Genomic DNA, 6,000 nt, shown 5'->3' with positions numbered 1-6,000 from the left:
CAGACGCCGGCTCTCTGCATATTCAGATGGTTGCTCTCTCGCTGTCACACACAGCGATGTGTGCTTCACAGCGGGAGAGTAACGTCCAAAAAATGAACCAGCACTGTGTGTAACGAGCAGTGATTTCACTGCAGGGGCCAGATCGCTGCTCATTGTCACACATAGCGAGATCGCTAATGAGATCACTGCTGCGTCACAAAAACCGTGACTCAGCAGCGATCTCGCTATGTGAGAAGTACCCCTTAGGACAGTGGAGCAAGATTCTTCCAGATACTTTGGGTTGTAAAAACCAATCTTTTATCCCCTAATATCGGCTAGAAAGTTGCCATAGACATAAGATAGACAGCCGGTTCCACTGGACCCTATCTAATATATATTATTACTTTGTTTGATGTCCTGGTTGATCTTGAGCCATGGCGACTTGATGGATGAACGCTCTAGGTCGATCTTGTTCAGCCTAGATTGGTCCACCAAGGTCTTCTTTACCTACATAGGTTCGCCAGGGTCTTCTCCGCCGGTTTCTAGTCTCAAGCCATTGGGTTGTTGATCTTTTTCACCGTGTTCCTTCTAGTCTTCCGACCATGATGTCCTTTCTCCAGTGATTGCTCTCTTCGTATGATGTGTCCAAAGTAGGCAAGTCGTAGCTTGCTGTTGGGACCTCAACCGATCACATCAACGTATGTATGAGTGGAGCAGTACTGAGCATGTGCAACCATTTGGTTCGGTCACAGTCTATAAAAGTGGTCATCACATACGTATTCTCACTTCTGCTCCATTACGAAAAACCCAATCATATGTTTTATCACCTATCCTGTGGATAGGGATAAATGTTATTTCTTTGTCGCTCCATTGGGAGACCCAGACAATTGGGTGTATAGGCTATGCCTCCGGAGGCCGCACAAAGTATTACACTTAAGTGTTAAGCCCCTCCCCTTCTGCCTATACACCCCCCGTGCTCCCACGGGCTCCTCAGTTTTTTGCTTTGTGCGAAGGAGGTCAGACACGCACGCACAGCTCCACAGATTGGTCAGCAGCAGCTGCTGACCATGTCGGATGGAAGAAAAGTGGGCCCATATAGAGCCCCCAGCATGCTCCCTTCTCACCCCACTCTTGTCGGTGGTGTTGTAAGGTTGAGGTATCCATTGCGGGTACGGAGGCTGGAGCCCACATGCTGTTTTTCCTTCCCCATCCCCCTTAGGGCTCTGGTGGAAGTGGGATCCTATCGGTCTCCAGGCACTGAGACCGCGCTTCATCCACAACTCCTGTGGAGCCTGCTGGATAGGAGCCGGGTATCGTTCAGGGACATGGCCCTGCTACTTGGAGGTACTCTGTATCCCGGTTGGGACCGCGCACAGCAACACTCCAGCTTTGCTGGGTGTGCTAGTGCACCGGGGACCACGGCGCTGACCGGGTTAATATGTGCCATTACACACTCAGCGTTGCTGAGTGTGTTTATGTATAGGGACTGCCGCACTGACCGCCGCGGCCATGGAAACACTGCGGCGCGGCTGGGACTTGTAGTGCGCCGGGGACTTTCACGCCGGATGCGCTTTTACGGCGGCCGCGTTTATTACTAGAGTCCCCGGCTTTTTGCGGCCTAGTTTCCTTTCCTCCCGCCCACAGCCCTGACAGGCAGGGGAAGGGCGGGACGCTGCACAGAACGAGCAGCACTGAGGGCTGGAGCATGCTTTGCATACTCCACCCCCCTCACTGTGCACAGTGCGGGCACCAGTTCCCGCACTTTCTGGGTCACGCCCACGGCTCCCTCCTCTCCTCAGGCCGCCGGCAGCCATTCCTGTCAGCTCCTCGGACGCAGCAGAGGGGGACAAAGTCTGGGAGACCCAGGCAGGGACTCTGGTGGCCTCACAACCGCTTTAGGCGGGTGGTAAGCAGCACCTGTGGTGCTAGCCCCATTGTGCAGTAGTGTAACATTATATGTTTATGGTATATATGTTTTACACTGTTTGGTGCACAGTTGATTTCTGGCTATATACCCTATTGTGTTACTCAGGGAAGATAATAGCATGGCGCCCACGAAAGGCAGGGGTGCCAAAACACAGGCTTATTATGTTGCCTGCGCCGCATGTACGACCCCGCTACCGGCAGGTTCCACTGACCCTCATTGTGTGCACTGTTCGGCCCCTGTGGCACTTACTCAGCCGGAGCCTCTGCTAAGAGGGGCCCAGGGGGAGCCACTTGCTAACACTGTTCAGGTGACGGGGACGGAGTTTGCAAAACTCTCTGAGACTATGGCTAAGATACTAGAAGCCTTGCAGTCCAGGCCGGTATCTCAGCACAGGGACTCTGTTGAATCTTCGTTCCCTGGCCCACCTCAGCTGGACCAACAATGTCCTCCCGGGGTATCTCATGGATCCCAGGCTGAGGGTTCTGACACAGACCCCAGCCCCAGACCGACTAAGCGAGCTCGCTTTAGATTTTCCCTCGACATCATCATATTGTGCAGGGTCTCAGAGGGGGGAATCTCTGGTTGATGATGCGGAGACAGCTGATCAGGATTCTGATCCTGAGGCCGCTCTCAATCTTGATACTCCGGACGGGGACGCCATAGTGAACGACCTTATTGCGTCCATCAATTGTATGTTGGATATTTCTCCCTCAGCTCCTCCGGTGGAGGAGTCAGCTTCTCAGCAGGAGAAATTCCGTTTCAGGCTTCCCAAGTGTACACCGAGTATGTTTCTGGACCACTCTGATTTCAGAGAGGCAGTCCAGAATCACCATGCTTGTCCAGATAAGCGTTTTTCTAAGCGCCTTAAGGATACACGTTATCCTTTTCCCCCTGACGTGGTCAAAAGTTGGGCTCAGTGTCCCAAAGTGGATCCTCCAATCTCCAGACTGGCAGCTAGATCCATACTTGCAGTGGAAGATGGGGCTTCACTCAAAGATGCCACTGACAGGCAGATGGAGCTCTGGTTGAAATCCATCTATGAAGCTATCGGCGCTTCTTTTGCCCCAGCGTTCGCAGCCGTATGGGCGCTACAAGCTATCTCAGCAGGTCAAGCGCAAATTGACGCAGCCACACGCACGTCCGCGCCACAGGTGGCGTCCATAACCACTCAGACGTCGGCATTTGCGTCTTACGCTATTAATGCTGTCCTGGACTCTGCGAGCCGTACGGCGGTTGCAGCCGCCAATTCGGTGGTACTCCGCAGGGCCTTGTGGCTACGGGAATGGAAGGCAGATTCTGTTTCCAAAAAGCGCTTAACCAGTCTGCCAATTTCTGGCGACCGATTGTTTGGCGAGCGTTTGGATGAAATCATCAAACAATCCAAGGGAAAGGATACATCCTTACCCCAGCCCAAACCGAACATACCCCAACAGAGGAAGGGGCAGTCGAGGTTTCGGTCCTTTCAGGGCGCGGGCAGGTCCCAATTCTCCTCGTCCAAAAGGCCTCAGAAAGATCAAAGGAACTCTGACGCATGGCGGTCTAAGTCACGTCCTAAAAAGGCCACCGGAGGTGCCGCTACCAAAGCGGCTTCCTCATGACTTTTGGCCTCCTCACTCCGCATCTTCGGTCGGTGGCAGGCTCTCCCGCTTTTGCGACGCCTGGCTGCCACGGGTAAAAGACCGTTGGGTGAGACATTCTGTCTCACGGTTACAAGATAGAGTTCACCTCTCGTCCCCCGACTCGATTCTTCAGGTCATCCCCGCCTCCCGAGCGAGCCGAGGCTCTTCTGCAGGCGCTGGGCACTCTGAAGGCAGAAGGAGTGGTGGTCCCTGTTCCTCTTCAGCAACAGGGCCACGGTTTTTACTCCAACTTGTTTGTGGTCCCAAAGAAGGACGGGTCTTTCCGTCCTGTCCTGGACCTGAAACTTCTCAACAAACACGTAAAGACCAGGCGGTTCCGGATGGAATCCCTCCGCTCCGTCATCGCCTCAATGTCCCAAGGAGATTTCCTTGCATCGATCGATATCAAAGATGCTTATCTCCACGTACCGATTGCTCCAGAGCACCAGCGCTTCTTGCGCTTCGCCATAGAAAACGAACACCTGCAGTTCGTGGCACTGCCGTTCGGCCTGGCAACAGCCCCACGGGTTTTCACCAAGGTTATGGCTACTGTAGTAGCGGTCCTCCACTCTCAGGGTCACTCGGTGATCCCTTACTTGGACGATCTCCTGATCAAGGCACCCTCTCAAGAGGCATGCCAACACAGCCTCGACGCTACCCTGGAGACTCTCCAGAGTTTCGGGTGGATCATCAATTTTCCAAAGTCAAATCTGACACCGGCCCAATCGCTCACATACCTTGGCATGGAGTTTCATACCCTCTCAGCGATAGTGAAGCTTCCGCTGATCAAGCAGCGGTCACTACAGACAGGGGTACAATCTCTCCTTCAAGGCCAGTCACACCCCTTGAGGCGCCTCATGCACTTCCTGGGGAAGATGGTGGCAGCAATGGAGGCAGTTCCTTTCGCGCAGTTTCACCTGCGTCCTCTTCAATGGGACATCCTACGCAAATGGGACAGGAAGCCGACGTCCCTCGACAGGAACGTCTCCCTCTCTCAGGCGACCAAAGCTTCCCTTCGGTGGTGGCTTCTTCCCACTTCATTATCGAAGGGGAAATCCTTCCTACCCCCATCCTGGGAGGTGGTCACGACGGACGCGAGTCTGTCAGGGTGGGGAGCGGTTTTTCTCCACCACAGGGCTCAGGGTACGTGGACCCAGCAAGAGTCCTCGCTTCAGATCAATGTTCTGGAAATACGGGCAGTGTATCTTGCCCTGAAAGCGTTCCAGCAGTGCCTGGAAGGCAAGCAGATCAGAATTCAGTCGGACAATTCCACAGCGGTGGCATACATCAACCACCAAGGCGGCACACGCAGTCGGCAAGCCTTCCAGGAAGTCCGGCGGATTTTGATGTGGGTGGAAGCCACGGCCTCCACCATCTCTGCAGTTCACATTCCAGGCGTGGAAAACTGGGAAGCAGATTATCTCAGTCGCCAGGGCATGGACGCAGGGGAATGGTCCCTTCACCCGGACGTGTTTCAGGAGATCTGTTGCCGCTGGGGGGTGCAGGACGTCGACCTCATGGCGTCCCGGCACAACAACAAGGTACCGGTGTTCATGGCACGGTCTCAAGATCCCAGAGCTCTGGCGGCAGACACCTTAGTTCAGGATTGGTCGCAGTTTCAGCTCCCTTATGTGTTTCCTCCGCTGGCACTGTTGCCCAGAGTGTTACGCAAGATCAGGGCCGACTGCCGCCGCGTCATCCTCGTCGCTCCAGACTGGCCGAGGCGGTCGTGGTACCCGGATCTGTGGCATCTCACGGTCGGCCAACCGTGGGCACTACCAGACCGACCAGACTTGCTATCTCAAGGGCCGTTTTTCCATCTGAATTCTGCGGCCCTCAACCTGACTGTGTGGCCATTGAGTCCTGGATCCTAGCGTCTTCAGGGTTATCTCAAGACGTCATTGCCACTATGAGACAGGCTAGGAAACCAACGTCCGCCAAGATCTACCACAGGACGTGGAAAATTTTCCTGTCGTGGTGCTCTGCTCAGGGTTTTTCTCCCTGGCCTTTTGCCTTGCCCACTTTTCTGTCCTTCCTTCAATCTGGACTGGAAAAGGGTTTGTCGCTCGGCTCCCTTAAGGGACAAGTCTCAGCGCTCTCTGTGTTTTTCCAGAAGCGCCTAGCCAGACTTCCACAGGTACGCACGTTCCTGCAGGGGGTTTGTCACATCGTTCCTCCTTACAAGCGGCCGTTAGAACCCTGGGATCTGAACAGGGTGCTGATGGTTCTTCAGAAACCACCATTCGAGCCAATGAGAGATATTTCTCTCTCACGCCTTTCGCAGAAAGTGGTTTTTCTAGTAGCAGTCACTTCACTTCGGAGAGTGTCTGAGCTTGCAGCGCTGTCATGCAAAGCCCCTTTCCTGGTGTTTCACCAGGACAAGGTGGTTCTGCGTCCGGTTCCGGAATTTCTCCCTAAGGTGGTATCCCCCTTTCATCTCAATCAGGATATCTCCTTACCTTCTTTTTGTCCTCA

At 54.2% G+C, this 6,000-nt stretch overlaps 1 protein-coding gene across 1 annotated transcript in view; it reads left to right on the top strand.

Annotated features, from left to right (window-relative positions):
- Positions 1-6,000, top strand: part of KIAA1328 (KIAA1328 ortholog) — a 249,927-nt gene that overhangs the window by 42,507 nt on the left and 201,420 nt on the right. The window lies entirely within an intron of this gene.

Source organism: Anomaloglossus baeobatrachus, chromosome 1, assembly GCF_048569485.1.
Source record: "Anomaloglossus baeobatrachus isolate aAnoBae1 chromosome 1, aAnoBae1.hap1, whole genome shotgun sequence".
Taxonomy (NCBI): Eukaryota; Metazoa; Chordata; class Amphibia; order Anura; family Aromobatidae; genus Anomaloglossus; species Anomaloglossus baeobatrachus.
This window is presented reverse-complemented; position numbering and strand designations above follow the sequence as displayed.